General features: G+C 41.2%; 1 protein-coding gene and 1 long non-coding RNA gene across 2 annotated transcripts in view; one reads left to right on the forward strand and one right to left on the reverse strand.

Moving 5' to 3' along the window:
- LOC311081001 (uncharacterized protein) overlaps nt 1-20,788 on the forward strand; it is a gene marked incomplete at its 5' end in the record, with an annotated part of 116,805 nt that overhangs the window by 30,631 nt on the left and 65,386 nt on the right. The window lies entirely within an intron of this gene.
- LOC311067729 lies at nt 3,767-6,354 on the reverse strand. The gene is made up of 2 exons (XR_014603268.1): nt 5,778-6,354; nt 3,767-4,795 (listed from the first exon to the last, which is right to left on the reverse strand). It is a non-coding gene; the product is annotated as an uncharacterized lncRNA (long non-coding RNA).

A 20,788-nucleotide genomic window follows, 5' to 3' on the forward strand; every position in this document is an offset into this window, starting at 1 on the left:
GCAAGCCTGCTTTACCACCTGGACTTTTTGAAAAGACTGATCTGTACGTGAAAAGAAGATGGAGGCAAGTTCAGTATTTAGCTGACCTTTTCTGGAAAAGATGGATACGGGAGTATCTACCTCTGTTACAAAAACGTCAAAAGTGGACAAAGGAACGACAAAGTTTTGTTCCTGGCGACATTGTTCTTTTACTGGATCCTACTGCACCTCGTGGATCATGGCCACTTGGTAGAGTACTGGAAACTTTTCCAGATGATAAAGGTTTAGTACGTACTGTAAAGATTAAAACCAAAGGTAGTGTTCTGGAACGACCTGTTAGAAAGCTTTGTCTTTTATTAATGTCCTGAATTTAAGACCAAATGTCTGTATATGTTGCTTTAATTGTTGTGGCTCCTTTATGTATGTTTTCTGTAATTGTTATGTCTTCCTGCCATGAGCAATTAAGGGGCCGGTGTGTAGGAGCCATTTTAATGCAATTATATATTTGTCCATTGGGGGTGCTCTGACATTGGCATATTAGGAGCACATGGGTAATTAGACAACAGGTGTATTGGTAGTGGGGAAGCACACAGTTTTTGACCGTGTTAAGCCATGTTCTATGTGAAATATTATGCTGACCGTGCTTCAAAGATTGCGTTGGATTGTATTTAATGGTGCTTAACCATGCTTCACTGGGAAAGAGTGATGTTCAAGGACATATGGAATATGGACAATGTTCGTGCGATGTATTATGCAAGGTATGGACTTTGATTCTTTGAACAGCAAAGACTGAGACACTACAAGAAGCTAACTGGAAGCAACGTTAAACAATTAGAGCACAATAAATAAAAGACATTGGTTGCATCTTACATCTGTGTTCATGGAGTTTATACGCGTTGACTACTTGCTCACTCCTATTACCAGTACAACAGCAGCTTAATGAAAAGCTGTTACAATTATAATGAAATATCAACCATTACATTCATAAAACTGCAGAAAATAAATACATTAAGCAGTCAAAAAGGAAATGTCAAACACAGGGCAAAACACAGTTCTTTTCACAATACATGACACATAACCCCACCTTCAAAATAATTTCACTTATTTCCAAAAAATTGTTGGATTCATGTACACTGGTGGCCAAAATAAATATTTAAGTGTCTTTTAAATGTTTTTGAAATAAGTCTCTTTGATACTCAAGAAACATTTCTTATTATTATCAATGTCTGATACTCCTCCATCTTTTCCACAGCATAGGAGTAAAAATCATCATCAAAATAATCTTTAAAAAGTCAACACAATGTTTTTGTCCACCTTTGTGAATAAATGAACTTCTCCAAAGATTGGTTTCTGTTCAGAACTTGACTGACAACATCAGAATGTTCCCTGAGGGTTGTTCCATAAAAGACGCTTAGAAAAGCGGGGATTAAACTCCAAAACCGGACTTGAATGAGCCTAACAAATAAGTTGGGGCTAAAGTGGTTCCATAAAAGGTAATTGAAGTTCACGCAATCTCACTAATTTGATCCAGGTTTATCAAGTCTAGACAATTGCGTGTGCACGCGTTTTTGTAGCAGCCCTAAAGGTCGATCGTGGATCAAATCGATCCACCATCAAACAGCGTATATTTTGTGCTGTTTTATGCGTTTGTGATATGTGTTTTTCCCCCCTCAGTGCAAAACTTACATTTTACAGTTATATCCTCCATCTGTAAATGTTAGAAAGTCATGCAAATGTATCCATTTTGCTGCTAATCTTCATATTGAACGAGCGCTGCTGCGCGCATGCGCGCCAAATAGGAGCGCAATAATTCTGACTGAAATATACATTTTGCTTGGAAAATTAATACGCGATATTTTATAACACTAGAAATATCTTCTAATTATAATAATTTATCTTTAGGATGAGTTGCAGTGAACTTCTAGCGAACAGAAGTACTTCAGTGAACAGAAGTAGCCTAATTCAGGGAAGTTTATTTTAAGAAACTAAATATATAAAGATACAAAATATAGTTTTGGGTATAGGACCTATGCTACTTAATAAAGATGATGTATACTTATTTAGAATGCTGAGAATTAAAGCTTTTAATGCAATAATTTTTTGGAGAAAGCAAGAATCCCCAGTTTTAAATGAGTAGATGTAATTTCTAAAGTACACTATGGAGAGGATAACATGAAGTTAAGAGCAAATGTATACATTTTGAAAAGATATGTGCAACTCTAAAATCAAAGAATATTCCATAAAATAAAGGAATATATATTAGCCTACATTAACTACATTTTTATATAACCCTCCCTCCCTTTTATTTCTAGTTATTTGTTATTTTATTTATTGACTTATTTAATATTGAATATTTGATATTCAAATAATATTACTTGAATAATTATTAGGAATTATGTGTCATTATAAGAGTTTGATATAAATATGTGAATGTTACATTTTTATTAATATTTATTTATTGTTTTTTTGTCTTTTCCCCCTTAAATCATATGTAAAAGTGTCTAACTATGTACTTTTTGGTTATTGCTCTAATCATGTGTTTTTTAGGCTATGTGTTGGTGGGTATTATCACAAAAGAAAAAAAAAATAGAAGGAAAAATAAATAATAAATGAATATTTATCGGGGGAAAATATGATGTCTTTAAAGGGTAACTAAACCCCTGGTCAGAGCCTGACTCCACCCACTGTCAATATTTGAAAAATGCTAGAAAAGTATGGAGCTATTCTTGTGCCAATAAAAATGAACGTAGCTTTTCAAGAAACTAATGAAAATATATATTGAAACTAAATAAATTATCTCTAGAACTGAAAAAGTATAAATCGCAGGCAAATTTTTTGATTTCGTTTTTAATACACTGCATGTTTTGCTAACTATTTCTCATATTTCAATCGCTGATCTGAACTTACAAATGCGCTTCCAGAGTTTTCATTTACGCTTCTGAAGTTTTCGTTTACGCTCCCAGAGTTTTCGTTCGCCGTTCTGACACATTTCTCTCATGGGGGCGGGGCTAGTAGCAGTGTGTTCTCATTGGTTACTGAGCTTTTGATCGATAGCTTCGTGACCTGGAAGTGAAGACGTCAGTGGTGTGTTTATGTGTGGATGTGAGCGTCTGTAATCGCAGCTTTCTATTTCATTTTACTGATATTAAGTTATGTTTGTTTTTTAATTTGATCTGTATTTACATGCTGCTACTACTTAGTTGGCAGAAGCTTTTAGGAGCACAAGAGATCTATTCAGTCTATTCAGGTGTAATTGCACATTAAAGTACTGTATATAATACTTAAAATATTGTAGTGTCCAATGTTTTCGGAGAATATTTGTTTATTCCTGATGATTCTTTTGCATGTTAGGCTCTGATTAGGTTCAGCTGTTACAATTTAAAGAGAATACTAGCAAACGTGTGTGATATATTCAGCCGTCAAGAAAGTCAAACTTCAACCAGGTAATCAAGGTTGGCAACCATGGCCATCACACTACTCACTGTTAGCATGATATACGTTTACACCATCAAAATTAATGATCACTTAAATAAGAGGAATTTAAACAAAATAAAAATTGCAGTCGTGGCCTGCTGTCAGATACAGACCTCAAACGGCATTTCATTACATATGTCACACAAAGAATGTTCTTGTTGCCATTTTTTTTAAATTGATAATTGTATTTAGTTATTTCATTTAATTAACACTATCTTCTAACATTTAAAATTGTAAATATATTTTAACAATCATCAACCGTTTCAATCGTGACTTATACAACCAGTTAAATGAATGTAATTGAAAATATGAATTCAAATAAATTACATTCTTTATTGTCACTAAAGCATATATACACAAGTATCAGAGTGAAGGTCTTGGATGTGTTGTGACAGGAAAGACCAGAATCCACAAAACATTAACTGCATAATATACATGTGATGCACAGTATTCTCATCATATACATTACTATACAAAATGCACAATTACAAATACAGAATACATTTTAAAAATTCATATACATTTTAAATGTTGCAATGATTCTTTGAGCAGTTCCTGTTGCAGTACAATAGCAAAGCAGTGACTGGACACAAGCAGTACAAGGATAGTCCAGCCAAAACATGAGGATTCTCTCATCATTTACTCTCCTTCATGCCATCCCAGATGTATATGACTTTCTTCTTGACATAAACATAGACAAAGATTTTTAAGGAAATAATCCATCTCCGTGAGTCCATAATACAAGTGGATTGTAACCCATGTACGTAAGATTTTTAATAGTTAAAACAGTTTACATTATTAGTATTTATTTTATCTAGCCTATTGTTTGACTTCAGAAGGCATTGATCATCCACTGAGGTCGCATGGATTACCGTCACGCTCACTGTGTGTGGTTTTTAAAGCGTCTTTAGGACTCGCAGAGATGGATTACTTTCCTTACAATCTTAATTCGTGTTTATCTGTAGAAAGAAAGTAAAATGCATCTGGGACAGCATGAAGGTGAGTAAAATAAGAGAGAATTGTATTTTTGGGTGAACTATCCCCTCAACATTCATATGCTATTGGTATGCTAATCCAAGATCAGCATAGATTAATAAGAATAAAGTGAAACCTCTTGTGTACTTGTGAACTATGTTTGTTTTAATCTAGAGGAAATTGAAATATTTGCTAGTTTATATTAAAATAAATCAGGTGTCTGAAGATCAAGATCCCAGTCATTCAAAGGTGATGTGTATGAACAAAGTAAGATTATTGTCTGAAAGGGACAGTGGATCTCTGTTACTATCACTCCATCCTCTGTGTCAGCATCAGAATTTTGTTTATGGAAAAGTTGCTCCACTCCCTGGAAAATGAGAGAGGAAATGTATTATAATCTAACAATACAAACTGCTTTGAACTCCCCATACAGTAACAAGTTGCAGACTTAAAATATTTATTATATTTATATTTAAGGGATTTTACAGTACTAAATATTTACCTTGGAGTCAAGCAGCATTTATCATCTGTAATACTGTTGTGTAACCAGTAGATGGCTGTATTGCCCTATATATAAACATATGGATGTGTATTCCCTAGTTGCTGGATGTTTTCAGTCATAATTACTTGCATGTATTAAGTTTTAATTTGGACATATATTTATTATTAAAGACTATTAAAGATTTAACATTTGTCAAAGAAATGTTCATTTGAAGAGCACATTTTTTCATTATTATTAGTCAAATATGGACACAGAAAAAGCAATTTGTTACTCATACTAGATACATATAATAGCTTTATCAGTCATCTTTATCACACAAAAGTAATCAGAATAAATATTGCAACCAGGGCGATACTTCAAAATAATTGAGTGTTTACATATTACGAACAGAGACGTGGTCTGTGGTCAAGTCGTGTCTCTCCTCTTTCAAAAACTGCATCGCAAATTAATCAGCAATTGAGAAATTCAGGTTTAAATAGCTTTATTGGCATGGTAAAAAAGGCTTTACATTGCCAAAGTTGAATCAGGCAGTGATTGACAGCGCTCTGGTCCTATGGCATCAGTCATTGACTGATACAGTACAGATAGGCTACTGTACAGTACTCTAGCTCAATGTTGTTTGGGGTGGCTGTGGGGAAATATGATCTAATCGAAGACTGTAACCGAATGTAGATAAACAAGTCATGTAATGATTGGGCTAACAGTTAAATCAAGACAACACAGCTCAGCTGTATAATGTTATGGGCTCTCACTGAGCTCTAAAATGCCTCTCCACCTGAAAAAAGCCAGTACTGTATTATAAATAGTATTAGTATAGTATTAAAAACAAAACAAAAATCAGACTTACCACGAGTAGGCTAACGCTATCCAGTATCCTCCTGATATAGCGACGATACCTAATGATAAATATCATTCGTCTGTACTATTCCTTCTATAAGAGATCATCTCAACAATATAGTGTAGCAGGAAATAAATACAGATATAAACTTAATATCAGTAAAATGAAATAGAAAGCTGCGATTACAGACGCTCACATCCACACATAAACACACCACTGACGTCTTCACTTCCAGGTCACGAAGCTATCAATCAAAAGCTCAGTAACCAATGAGAACACACTGCTACTAGCCCCGCCCCCACGAGAGAAATGTGTCAGAACGGCGAACGAAAACTCAGGGAGCGTAAACGAAAACTTCAGAAGCGTAAATGAAAACTCTGGAAGCGCATTTGTAAGTTCAGATCAGCGATTGAAATATGAGAAATAGTTAGCAAAACATGCAGTGTATTAAAAACGAAGTCAAAAAATTTGCCTGCGATTTATTCTTTTTCAGTTTTAGATATAATTTATTTAGTTTCAATTTATATTTTCATTAGTTTCTTGAAAAGCTACGTTCATTTTTATTGGCACAAGAATAGCTCCATAGAAAAGTGGGCAGACCCCAGCGGAGATAGAGGGGACGAACCGTGAGCGGGAGGGCGTGCACCTGAGACCTGCTGTCAGACTCTAAAATGGAGTTTGCTCACAGGGTCGCAAGACGACGTAAAGTACATTCATCTGATGAGTTTTATCAGAGCCCGTCATTCTCAGGTTTTATCGAGTTGATGTCAATAGCGCGCGCTCTCTATATAGGCATATTCATATTTTGCCGCTATGTGAAAAAATCCAGCAAAATGCGCCGACGCGTTTGTCGACCCCAGAGGAATAACTTTAGCCTAACCATAAATTGTGATTAAAATATATATGATCACTCACATCAAGACGGCGCTGCGGTGGTGGAGTCCATGCAGGAGGAGCAGCGTGCGTTTGTCACTGCGTCGCTTTTCAGCGCGAGCTGTGTGGAGAAGCTCATTTCCACCTCTATTGCGTTGGAGAAGCAATCCCGCGAAAATGCAGGTTTCACACTCACGGTCTTCCAGGCCAAGTGCATGCAAACACTGGCGCCTATTTTCCAAGTCTGCTGGAAAGCTATGCAGTCCAGCAATCAGTGCTGTTGCAACCAGCATCACTGTACACAGATAAATCTACGCTAGCTCATACCAAGGGCGTGGTGAGCTTGTACCAGGGGCGTGGTAGAGCTGGAACCTGCTTACGTCACCTGCCACCTTTTACGTCACTTGCCACCGCAACATCCAATAGGAAAATTCAACTGCAGTAGCCACCGTTCAACCTTAAGAGGGCAGCACTCAGACGTTTTTACACCATATATTGTAAAATTAAAATACTTTATACCCAAATGTCAAAAAAGTTACTCGAATCAATGAACAGCACTAATAAAGCCTCATTCTTACAGATCATTAAATAAAAAAAGTTGGTTTAGTGTTTAGTTACCCTTTAAAGGAACTGTCCATTTGTATAATTGTGTTAAATGTGTTTGAATTGAAAGCCACAATAAAGTACATATATATATATATATATATATATATATATATATATATATATATGCTAAAATATTTGTTATTTGGACATTAACTGTAATAACTGTAGCAATAACTGTAAAGGGACTATTGTAATGGGGTAAATCAAATGTAGGCTAATATACTGTCAATTACTAAGCTCAGATTCATCTTACCAGTTAAAATTTATACTGTGGTTTTGTAATTATTTATTTTTAATTTTAACTTTTTTTTAGATTGTGTAGATATATATATATATATATATATATATATATATATATATATTGTCTAATTTATCATTGTAGCCTTATTTAAGTTTATTTTCTGTATACTGTGTATTTATTTTTGGACTAATAGTGGTTAATAAAGTCCAATAATGGTATGAGAGAGTGTCAGTGGTAATATCATTGTGTTCTTATTGGTCAGTGTTAGAGGATCTGTGTAACAGCTGAGGCTTAGCCTGACAGTTAGCCTGCCCTGGACCAGGCTAGTTTCCCAGCATAAGTTGCCAGGGTAACTGAGTTTGAACTATTTTAAGTTTGCTTTATGAAACAGAATCCACCGACAATAAGTCTGACTAACCAAAATAAGCCTGGCTTGTATTCTAATCTTGTTTTATGGAACAACCCTCTGATGATCTCAAAATTTAATAAACAAAACAAAGACAATACAGCTACATACTTATCAACATCTAACAACAAAATTAGCAAAAATAGTTTATTATATATACATACATAGCAATATATATTCTGGATCTGACAAGAGAAACATTTTAATTGTCCTCAGATGATTCCATGTCCTCCCATCCTTTACACAACAAATGTAGTTTTGGATCTCTGAGATTCAATTCAATTCAATTCAAATTTATTTGTATAGCGCTTTTCACAATAGGCCTACATATTGTTTCAAAGCAGCTTTACAGAAAGTGCATTTCAGAAATGTACATAGAAAAATACAGTTAGTTAATCATGTGTTAATTTAGGGCATAAACATATCGCCAGCGTTGAGTCGTCTCTTCACAGGCTTCGAGTCGTCTCTGCAAGGGTGTTGGGGCATCTGTAGTTTCCATGGGAGGCTGGATACAAACTGGAGCTGACGATCTGTATTTACCTCGGGACTAGCGTCCCGAGATAACAACAGAAAAGCAGATGGGAAATAATTAGCGTAGCTGCTGTTCATAATATTAATGCATTCAATCTGATTCAACTGTAGTATAAAAGGTAAGTATTATGTGAATGCTTGGCTAAAGAAATGCGTCTTTTATCTAGTTTTAAACTGGGACAGCGAGTCTGAGCCTCAAACAATATCAGGAAGGCCATTCCAGAGTTTAGGAGCTAAATGTGAAAACGCCCTCCCTCCTTTAGTGGACTTAGGAGCCTCGAATTTAGTGATCTTAAAGAGCACGATGGATTGTAGGGCGATAGAAGTTCCGTTAAATACCCAGGAGCTAAACCATTTAGGGCTTACTTTGTAATTGATACGGAACTTTATAGGTAACCAATGTAGATATGATAGAATTGGTGTTATATGATCATATTTTCTTGACCTAGTAAGAACTCTAGCAGCTGCATTTTGGACTAACTGTAGCTTGTTTATTGAGGATGCAGGACAACCAGCTAATAAAGCATTACAGTAATCTAGTCTCGAGGTCATGAATGCATGAACTAACTTTTCTGCATCAGAAAAAGATAGCATGTTACGTAGCTTAGCAATATTTCTAAGGTGGAAAAAGGCTGTTCTTGTAACATATGAAATATGATTTTCAAAAGACAAGTTGCGGTCTAATATAACACCCAGGTCTTTTACTGTAGAGGATAAAGTAACAGGACATCCTTCTAAATTAAAGTTGTATTGTAAGAGGTTTTGTGGGCAGTTTTTTTTTACCAATAAGTAATACCTCCGTTTTATCTGAATTTAATAGCAGAAAATTACACGTCATCCAGTATTTTATATCTTTAACACACTCTGTCAATTTAGATAATTTATTGTTTTCATCTGGTCGTGATGAAATATATAATTGAGTGTCATCAGCATAACAGTGGAAATTAATTCCATGTTTTCTTATAATATTACCAAGTGGCAGCATATATATTGAGAATAGCAGAGGGCCTAGCACAGATCCTTGCGGCACTCCATAGTTTACTGACGTTATTTTTCCCCATTTAAACAGACAAAATGGTAGCGGTCTGATAAGTACGATCTAAACCAGCTTAATGCCTGTCCATGAACACCAGTGTAGTTTTGTAGTCTATCTAAGAGTATTTTGTGATCTACAGTATAGTGTCGAACGCAGCACTAAGATCGAGTAAAACTAGTATTGAGATACAGCCTTGGTCAGAAGCTAAGAGTAAATCATTTGTAATTTTAACGAGCGCAGTTTCTGTGCTATGATGCGGCCTGAATCCAGACTGAAATTTTTCATCGATATAATTTTCTTGCAAGAAAGAGCACAATTTAGCGGACACAACTTTTTCTAGTATTTTAGACATAAATGTAAGATTTGAAATGGGTCTGTAATTTGCTAGATTATTATGATCTAATTGAGGTTTCTTAATAAGAGGTTTTATAACTGCCAACTTGAATATTCTTGGAACATGACCTAAAGATAAAGACGAGTTAATAATATTGAGAAGAGGCTCTTCCACTACAGGTAACACTTCTTTCAGTAGTTTAGTGGGTATTGGATCTAATAAACATGTTGTTGGTTTAGATGCAATGATAAGCTTATTTAGCTCTTCCTGTCCTATAGTTGTAAAGCGGTGTAGCAATGAAAGTTGATTTAAAGAAAGGCTTTGTGCTTTCTGTTTGATGTCTCTGTGAAGGTTTTAAAGTCTTTTAGTACCGCTTCTGTAATGGAGAACAGTCACGTAGCCTAACATGTTTTTTTTTCTCATAAATGCGAAAACGAAAAATAAAAGACAAAAGACTTTTTTAAAAAGACAAACCATCAATTTTTGGAAAAAATTTATGAATTTATAGCGTTTTGGAAAAAAATGGATGGATTTATAACGTTTTGGGGAAACAAATGGATGGATTTATAGCATTTTGAAATGAAAAAAAAAACAACTTTAAATTCATCATCAACAATATTGTTGTTTGATTTAATGATCAGTGTTCAACATGTTCAGACTGAGCCAAAAAAAACACCATTTTAACAGGATAAATTGAATATTCACAAAATGTGTGGGTCTAGGTAAAAAATTTAATTTTCCTGAAAACTATTGAAATGGATTTATCGCGTTTTGGAAAAGAGTTCCTCATCATTATTGTAAGATAAAATTACTCGTATAATGACAACATTTTGCTCATTATCCACCCCTATATCCACTATTAGCAAGTCATATTGACATAAAAAATTCTGTAGTTGGTGACCTAAAGTGATGATGGGGGGGATGCAGTAACTCATAGCCCCGGGGCCCAGTGAGGTCTTAATGCGGCCCTGTCTGTACATGCTACCCTTGGGAGATATCATTAGGAAGCATGGAATTAGTTTTCACTGTTATGCCGATGATACTCAGCTCTATATTTCTTCACGCCCTGACGAAACTTATGATGAAACTTATGAAACTGATATAAAAAATTGGATGACTAGTAATTTTCTACTACTAAATTCTGAAAAAAACAGAGATTCTAAGTATTGGACAATAATAATCTAGAATACTGTCTAACACTTGATGGCTGCTCTGTTAAGTCTTCGTCGTCGGTTAGGAACCTGGGTGTGCTCTTTGATACCAATCTTTCATTTGAAAGTCACAAATCAATTTTTTCCTTAGGGACACTGCAATGCACTGCCTGATGCGATACTGTAGTAGATGGTTGCATAGTTATAATTTTCTCCCTGATATTATCAATCTTGTAAGTGAAGAAGTTCATAAGTCATTGCTACTGTGCTGCTTGGAAACTTCTGGGCTTGAAGGTTTATTTTTTGTTAGTTTAGCCACTGTTTCAAATAAATACCTAGGGTTTTGTTTATTTTCTTCTAATAGGGTTGAAAAATAAGCAGATCTAGCAGCTTTTAAAGGTCCCATGACATGAAAATTTCACTTTATGAGGTTTTTTTTCCCCCTAGCCTGCCTATGGTCCCCCAGTGGCTAGACATTTTGATAGGTGTAAACAAAGCCCTAGGAATTTTTGAGAAAATGAAAGCACAGCTGGGCGAATCTAGAATCTTCCCTTTATGTCGTCATAAGGGGAAAGGTCACCTCCCCTTTCTCTTCTTTGCCCGCAAAGAAAATTTGGCCCGCCCATGAGTCATCCTCATTTTTTATATAGCACTTTTAAAAATGTAGATTGTTACAAAGCAGCTTTACAGAGATAAATGTATAATTTATGGTAGCAGAGATTGTTTTGGCTTTATAGCGGTTCTTTATTAAAGTTATTTTTCAGCTAAAGTTATTTTTGATTGATTCGCTTCCATCGCAACGATCATTTGTTATTAAATTAGGGGCCGCTAAGACGACACCATTCTCTCTACACAGACTTTAAACGCGAACCTGTGAGAAACGCTGATGCCGTTCACATGCGCATTAAGAATTGGTTCTATAGTTATGTGCGTTTGAATATATGTGCGCAGGTTTGTAATTCCCTACAAACAAAGCCTAAACAAAGTACTGGTCTTTCCTTATAAATTTTGATACAGAATTTTATTTTATTTTGTCACTTCGGGGTAGGTACGCAAAACAAATTTCCCGAAAACGCTTTATCTGTAGAGTGGTAAAGACTAGTTGACACTTCATCACTGCGTTGTCATCGGGTCCTTGCGAAGGTCCTTCGTCAGGTCTGGATACGGCAGGCTAAGGGAAAACCTCGGGATAAACAAAGAAACTAAAATTAGCGTAGATGCCATTCTTCTTATGATGTAACGAGTACATTAGGATTTATGGGAAGTGTTCCCGGTTCCGGCTGATCTAATCTATGCAGCCTAACATTGAACTATTGAAGTCTATATAGTATGTATATGTATTATGTGAATGCTAGGTCAAATAGATTTGTCTTTAATCTGGCTTTGAACTGACAGAATGTGTCTGCTTCCCGGACTATGTTAGGAAGACTGTTCCAAAGTTTTTGGTGCTAAATAGGAAAAGGATCTACCGCCAGCAGTTGATTTTGATATTCTAGGTATTATCAACTGGCCGGAATTTTGAGATCGCAATAGACGTGAAGGACTATAATGCGTTAAGAGCTTGCTCAAGTACTGCGGAGCTAAACCATTTAGTGCTTTGTAAGTAATCAGCAATATATTATAAAATTTATACGATGTTTAATAGGGAGCCAGTGCATTGTTGACAGAACTGGGCTAGTATGGTCATACTAACTGGTTCTGGTAAGAACTTGAGCTGCTGCGTTTTGGACCAGCTGTAATTTGTTTATTAAGCATGCAGGGCAATCACCCATAATCTAGCCTTGATGTCATGAACGCATGGACTTATTGTTCTGCATTTGTCAATGAGAGCATATGACGTAATTTGGATATATTTTTAAGATGAAAAAATGTGGTTCCCTTTCGAGGGAACTCGAACTGCGTCGATAAGACACTTTGGGGAACACCCTTAGCGTAGTGGCTCTGAAGCATGAATGAAACTAAGCCAACCTTGATTGGTGTTGCGTCATGACGTAACATGTGACGGCATAACCGGAAGATAGAAAGGGAGGCTGGCACAAACACACGTTAGCTCCTTTGTGATGAAGCAAGCGCTCTGCCCGCGATAGGTGTGGCGACGAGACGCAGTGTCTCGTTCCCTTCTCGGGGAACAAGGGTTACAGTCGTAACCCGAGATGTTCCCCTTTGAGGGAACTCGCACCGCGTCGTCGTCGTGACGACACTTTGGGGAACGTAATGCCCACTATGCCACACCGTAATCACGCCCGCCCTAGTATGAAGCTGGAAGACCAGGCATACCTTGGACGCGAGCACTCTGGCGCCAGGCGTCACAGGGAGTTGCAGACTGTAGAAACGTATGAAGGAGTGCGGGGTGGCCGACCCAGCTGCCTCGCAAATCTCCTGAAGCGAGACACCAGAAAGGAGGGCCACCGAGGAGGCCATGCCCCTGGTGGAATTAGCCCTCACGGTCATAGGTGAAGGCAAATTGCGCACCTAATAAGCCGTGGCTATAACATGGACAATCCAATTGCTGATTGTCTGTTTAGATGCAGGCAGCCCTTTCTTGGGTGAACCAAAGCACACCAACAACTGGTCTGACTTCCTCCACTGAGAAGACTTCTCCAAGTAAACCCTTAGGGCTCTGACTGGGCAGAGCAGGTGAAGTCTCCCCTTTTCTACCATCACATGAGGTGGAGGATGGAAGGCCTGAAGAACCACTGACCGTGCCACACTAGACGGCACCTTGGGCACATAGCCCGGTCTAGGATGTAAGATGTCCTTAACTCCGCCAGGGGCAAACTCCAAACTCCAGGCAAGTTGGCGTTATAGCCAAGGCCTGGAGATTCCCCACTCTCCTCAGAGAGGTGATAGCAAGGAGAAAGGCCACCTTGAAGGTCAGGTTCTTTGCCTCAGCCGACTCCAGTGGCTCGAAGGGGGCCTCAGCCAACCCTTCAAGTACCACCGCCAGGTCCCAAGTTGGAACTCTGGAGTGAGCCGCAGGCCTCATCCTCCGAGCCCCACGGAGGAAACGTACAACCAGATGGTGCTTTCCCAAAGGCCCATCACCTACAGGCGAGTGGAAAGCCGCAATGGCAGCCACATACACCTTAAGTGTGGACGGGGTAAGACCGGCGGAGAAACGATCTTGGAGGAACTCCAGCACTGAAGCCACTGGGCAGTTAACTGGGTCCACCTCACGCTCTCTACACCAAGTGGAAAACACATTCCACTTCAGGCTGTACAGTCTCCTAGTAGAAGGAGCCCTGGAGCTGAGTAGGGTCTCAACAACACATGCTGACAGGCCAGCCTCTAGGTACCGAGCCCCCTCAGGGGCCAGACCCAGAGGTTCCACAGCTCTGGCCGGGGGTGAAATATTGTGCCCCCTGCCTGCGACAGCAGATGCCTCCTCAGAGGGACCTGCCACGGGAGGCCGTCCAGCAGTGCTACAATGTCTGAGAACCATACCCGGGTCGGCCAGCGGGGTGCTACTAAAAGTAGGCTGATCCCCTCCCGGCGGACCCGCTCCAAGACTCCCGGGAGCAGAGCGATCGGGGGAAATGCGTACAGACACAGCCTCGGCCACGTCTGCATCATAGCGTCCAGCCCCAGCGGCTCTTGAGACGCGAACAGATCCACTTCCATTGGGCCGTATCTCACGCACATGGCTTCCACCACCTCGGGGTGGAGTCGCCACTCCCCGGGCCTCAGCCCCTGTCTCGACAGGACGTCTGCTCCCTGATTTTGGTCCCCGGGGACATACATCGCTCTGAGAGATGACAGTTTCCCCTGGGACCACAGAAGGATCTGGTGTGCCAGTCTGCATAGAGGGCGCAACCTTTCGGGGGCGAAGCGTACCAATATCGGGTTCTTCCCTTTGGCCTAGCTCTCGCACCTTCACCAAGTGCATGGATGCAGCACTGGCTTCGCTGAGACTCCAGGGCATCCGTGTACTCAACTATATCGACGACTGGCTAATACTGGCCTAGTCGCGTTAGATGGCAGTTCGGCATCGAGATGTCGTTCTGGCCCATATCAGCTGCCTGGGGCTGAGACTCAACACAAAAAATAGTGTGTTGACGCCCTCCCAGAGGACTACGTTCCTGGGAGTTGTATGGGACTCCACGACGATGCGGGCACAAATGTCTCCCGCGCGCGTGGAGTCCATACGGGCGATGGTCTCCAGAGCGAAGCTAGGCCACAACCTCACTGTGAAGCAGTTTCAGAGACTGCTGGGGCTCATGGCAGCAGCGTCCAACATCATACCTTTTGGCCTGCTACACATGACACCCCTACAGTGGTGGTTGAGAGCCAAGGGGTTTTCCCCGAGGGGAAATCCGTTCCGTAAGATCAGGGTAACGCACAGATGCCTTCGTTCCCTTGTCGTATGGAGGAAACCTTGGTTCCTGTCCCAGGGACCGGTGCTGGGAGCATCATGTTGCCGGAAAACCATTTCAACAGATGCCTCCCTCACTGGTTGGGGCGCGGTCATGGACGGCCGCTTTGCGAGAGGTCTGTAGGAGACCCGGCATTCTTCCTGGCACATCAACTGCCTGGAAATGCTGGCGGTCTACAAAGCTCTGAGGAGCTTTTTCCCGGACCTCCGCGGCCACCATGTCCTGATACGCTCGGACAACACATCTGTAGTCGCGTATCTGAATCATCAGGGGGGTCTGAGGTCGGGCCCTCTATGCAGACTGGCACACCACATCCTTCTGTGGTCCCAGGGGAAAATGTCCTCTCTCAGAGCGATGTATGTCCCCGGGGACCAAAATCAGGGAGCAGACGTCCTGTCCAGACAGGGGCTGAGGCCCGGGGTGTGGCGACTCCACCCCGAGGTGGTGGAAGCCATGTGCGTGAGATTCGGCCCAGTGGAAGTGGATCTGTTCGCGTCTCAAGAGACGTCCCACTGTCCACTGTGGTTCTCTCTCAGGCATCCAGCTCCGCTGGGGCTGGACGCTATGATGCAGACGTGGCCGAGGCTGCGTCTGTACGCATTTCCCCCGATCGCTCTGCTCCCGGGAATCTTGGAGCGGGTCCGCCGGGAGGGGATCAGCCTACTTTTAGTAGCACCCCGCTGGCCGCCCCGGGTATGGTTCTCGGACATTGTAGCACTGCTGGACGGCCTCCCGTGGCAGGTCCCTCTGAGGAGGGATCTGCTGTCGCAGGCAGGGGGCACAATATTTCACCCCCGGCCAGAGCTGTGGAACCTCTGGGTCTGGCCCCTGAGGGGGCTCGGTACCTAGAGGCTGGCCTGTCAGCAGGTGTTGTCGAGACCCTACTCAGCTCCAGGGCTCCTTCTACTAGGAGACTGTACAGCCTGAAGTGGAATGTGTTTTCCACTTGGTGTAGAGAGCGTGAGGTGGAACCAGTTAACTGCCTAGTGGCTTCAGTGCTGGAGTTCCTCCAAGATCGTTTCTCCGCCGGTCTTACCCCGTCCACACTTAAGGTGTATGTGGCTGCCATTGCGGCTTTCCACTCGCCTGTAGGTGATGGGCCTTTGGGAAAGCACCATCTGGTTGTACGTTTCCTCCGTGGGGCTCGGAGGATGAGGCCTGCGGCTCACTCCAGAGTCCCAACTTGGGACCTGGCGGTGGTACTTGAAGGGTTGGCTCAGGCCCCCTTCGAGCCACTGCCTGCATCTAAACAGACAATCAGCAATTGGATTGTCCAGGCTATAGCCACGGCTTATTAGGTGCGCAATTTGCCTTCACCTATGACCGTGAGGCTCAGGCCCCCTTCGAGCCACTGGAGTCGGCTGAGGCAAAGAACCTGACCTTCAAGGTGGCCTTTCTCCTTGCTATCACCTCTCTGAGGAGAGTGGGGGATCTCCAGGCCTTGGCTATAACGCCAACTTGCCTGGAGTTTGCCCCTGGCGGAGTTAAGGCCATCTTACATCCTAGACCGGGCTAGGTGCCCAAGGTGCCGTCTAGTGTGGCACGGTCAGTGGTTCTTAAGCCGTCTAGTGTGGCACGGTCAGTGGTTCTTAAGGCCTTCCATCCTCCACCTGTGACGGCGGAAGAGGGGAGACTTCACCTGCTCTGCCCAGTCAGAGCCCTAAGGGTTTACTTGGAGAAGTTTTCTCAGTGGAGGAAGTCAGACCAGTTGTTGGTGTGCTTTGGTTCACCCAAGAAAGGGCTGCCTGCATCTAAACAGACAATCAGCAATTGGATTGTCCAGGCTATAGCCACGGTTTATTAGGTGCGCAATTTGCCTTCACCTATGACCGTGAGGGCTCATTCCACCAGGGGCATGGCCTCCTCGGTGGCCCTCCTTTCTGGTGTCTCGCTTCAGGAGATTTGCGAGGCGGCTGGGTGGGCCACCCCGCACACCTTCATACGTTTCTATAGTCTGCAACTCCCTGTGACGCCTGGCGCCAGAGTGCTCGCGTCCTAGGTATGCCTGGTCTTCCAGCTTCATACTAGGGCGGGCGTGATTACGGTGTGGCATAGTGGCCATTACGTTCCCCAAAGTGTCGTCACGACGACGACGCAGTGCGAATTCCCTCGGGTTACGACTGTAACCCTTGTTTCCCGAGAAGGGAACGAGACACTGCGTCTCGTCGCCACACTTATCGCGGGCAGAGCGCTTGCTTCATCGCAAAGGAGCTAACGTGTGTTTGTTGTGCCAGCGTCCCTTTGTATCTTCCGGTTATGCCGTCACACGTTACGTCATGACGCAACACCAATCAAGATTGGCTTAGTTTCATTCATGCTCTGTCAGTTCAAAGCCAGATTAAAGACACATCTCTTTGACCTAGCATTCACATAATACAATATATACTTCGATAATTCAATGTTAGGCTGCATAGATTAGATCAGCCGGAACCGGGAACATTTCCCATAAATCCTGATGTACACGTTACATCATAAGAAGAATGGCTTCTACGCTAATTTTAGTGTCTTTGTTTATCCCGAGGTTTTCCCGGATCCAGGCCGTATCCAGACCTGACGAAGGACCTTCGCCAGGACCCGATGACAACGCAGTGATGAAGTGCCAACTAGTCTTTACCACTCTACAGATAAAGCGTTTTCGGGAAATTCGTTTCGCGTACCTACCCCGAAGTGACAAAATAAAATAAAATTCTGTATCAAAATTTATAAGGAAAGACCAGTACTTTGTTTAGGCTTGGTTTGTAGGGAATTACAAACCTGCGCACATATATTTAAACGCACATAACTATAGAACCAATTCTTAATGCGCATGTGAACGGCATCAGCGTTTCTCACAGGTTCGCGTTTAAAGTCTGTGTAGAGAGAATGGCGTCGTCTTAGCGGCCCCTAATTTAATAACAAATGATCGTTGCGACGGAAGCGAATCAATCAAAAATAACTTTAGCTGAAAAAATAACTTTATTAAAGAACCGCTATAAAGCCAAAACAATCTCTGCTACCATAAATTATACATTTATCTCTGTAAAGCTGCTTTGTAACAATCTACATGGTTAAAAGCGCTATATAAAAAATGAGGATGACTCATGGGCGGGCCAAATTTTCTTTGCGGGCAAAGAAGAGAAAGGGGAGGTGACCTTTCCCCTTATGACGACATAAAGGGAAGATTCTAGATTCGCCCGTCTGAGCTTTTATTTTTCTCAAAAATACCCAGGGCTTTGTTTACACCTATCAAAATGTCTAGCCACTGGGGGACCATAGGCAGGCTAGGGGAACTCATATTAATGTAAAAAAAACCTCATAAAGTGAAATTTTCATGTCATGGGACCTTTAAAAGCTGCTAGATCTGCTTATTTTTCAACCCTATTAGAAGAAAATAAACAAAACCCTAGGTATTTATTTAAAACAGTGGCTAAAATGACTTTATGAACTTCTTCACTTACAAGATTGATAATATCAGGGAGAAAATTATAACTATGCAACCGTCTACTACAGTATCGCATCAGGCAGTGCATTGCACACCCAATATTGCTGATTACTTACAAAGCACTAAATGGTTTAGCTCCACAGTACTTGAGCAAGCTCTTAACGCATTATAGTCCTTCACGTCTATTGCGATCTCAAAATTCCGGCCAGTTGATAATACCTAGAATATCAAAATCAACTGCTGGCGGTAGATCCTTTTCCTATTTAGCACCAAAACTTTGGAACAGTCTTCCTAACATTGTCCAGGAAGCAGACACACTCTGTCAGTTCAAAGCCAGATTAAAGACACATCTCTCTGACCTAGCATTCACATAATACATTATAGACTTCTATAATTCAATGTTAGGCTGCATAGATTAGATCAGCCGGAACTGGGAACATTTCCCATGAATCCTGATGTACACGTTACATCATAAGAAGAATGGCGTCTATGCTAATATTAGTCTTTCTGTTTATCCCGAGGTTTACCGCAGTCTGCCGTATCCAGGCCGTATCCAGACCTGACGAAGGACCTGCACCTGGATGCGACGACAGCGCAGTCCTGAAATGTCAACTAGGCTCTTCCCTGTGAAAGCCTCCCTCCCCTCCCTTTACCTATCTACAGATAAAGCGTTGTCGGGATAATTACGGTTCGCGTGGTTACGTGGAAGCGATACAAATTCTGTATTATTAATTTTAAGGCCAGGCAAGTAGTATGTTGAGGGTTGATTTGTAGGGAAGGTCTACACATATATTCAGATGCACATACCTATAGACTGAACTCGTAATACTCATGTGCACGCCATCGTCGTTCTCGCTGGTTCGCATTTTTGAAGTTTGAGCAGAAAGAACTTAAGAGTTTTCTGTTAAAACGGTGTCATGTTAGCGGCCCCTAAGTTAATAACTAATGATCGTTGCGTCGGAAGTGAATCAATCAAACTAACTTTAGCTGGACAATAACTTTATTCTAGAGTTGCTATAATGCCAAAACACTTTACTTTAATTTCCTATTATCAATGTAAAGCTGCTTTGGAACAGTCTACATTGTTAAAAGCGCTATATAAATGCCGCTTTTTCCCTGGTCAGGTGAGCCCTCGGAGGTTCCAGCTGTCAACCACTGGTTTGAGCAGAGCGAGAGGGTATGGGACACGGCTCACCTGACAGGCAGTGCGGAGGCACAAAACCCAAGCTGACCCTGCACCTCATCATCCACTCCCTTTATAAACCCACTGCACCTTTGGTTCACTGGTCTCGTCTCAACATAGACGCACAAGACTCACTCTAAAGACTTAAAGACTTACCCAATCTACCTACCTGCGATCATCCTCTTCAATCTCCTATTCCCGTCTACCATCCGCCATCTCTGCTGATCATGCCATGTCCTCCAGCTCATCTTTTACAAAACGAATGTAGTTTTGGATCTCTGAGATGCGCTTGCGATTCCTCTTCACGTCATCATTGTGTATCTATTAACACAAACAAAAAAGATTTATATTTTATTTAATAATAAAAGGTCGTTCTGATCCTGGACAGCTGCACGGTAGGCTACAACATAATATAATATAATATAATATAATATAATATAATATAATATAATATAATATAATATAATATAATAATATTGTTAAGGAGTTCACAGGATGTGTGTTCATAAATCAAGTACCGATTTCAGCAGACCGCTCATCCAGCTGTTGACCCGTGCCAGTAGCTCATCCTCCCTATTATCAATCTTCTGCACGTGGGTGTCGTTAGAAGCATTGACTGCATTGGTCACTGTGTCTTTATCTACCAAGAGCTACAGGGCAGCATAGGAAATGAGGACGAAGGATCAGTCAATACTAAAAATAAGTGTCTGGCATGTAGTTACGATGGATTTTGACTTCTTAATTATTCATAATTACACAGAAATTAAGTGATCATGAAGACAGTTTTCCACTGACCGTTGCCAGATCATCCGGTATTTGCTCCCCTAGCTCGTTTTTGACCACCTTCTCCAGTGTTGCCAAGGCA

Source organism: Abramis brama, assembly GCF_963993115.1.
Source record: "Abramis brama genome assembly, chromosome: 1".
Classification (NCBI taxonomy): domain Eukaryota; kingdom Metazoa; phylum Chordata; class Actinopteri; order Cypriniformes; family Leuciscidae; genus Abramis; species Abramis brama.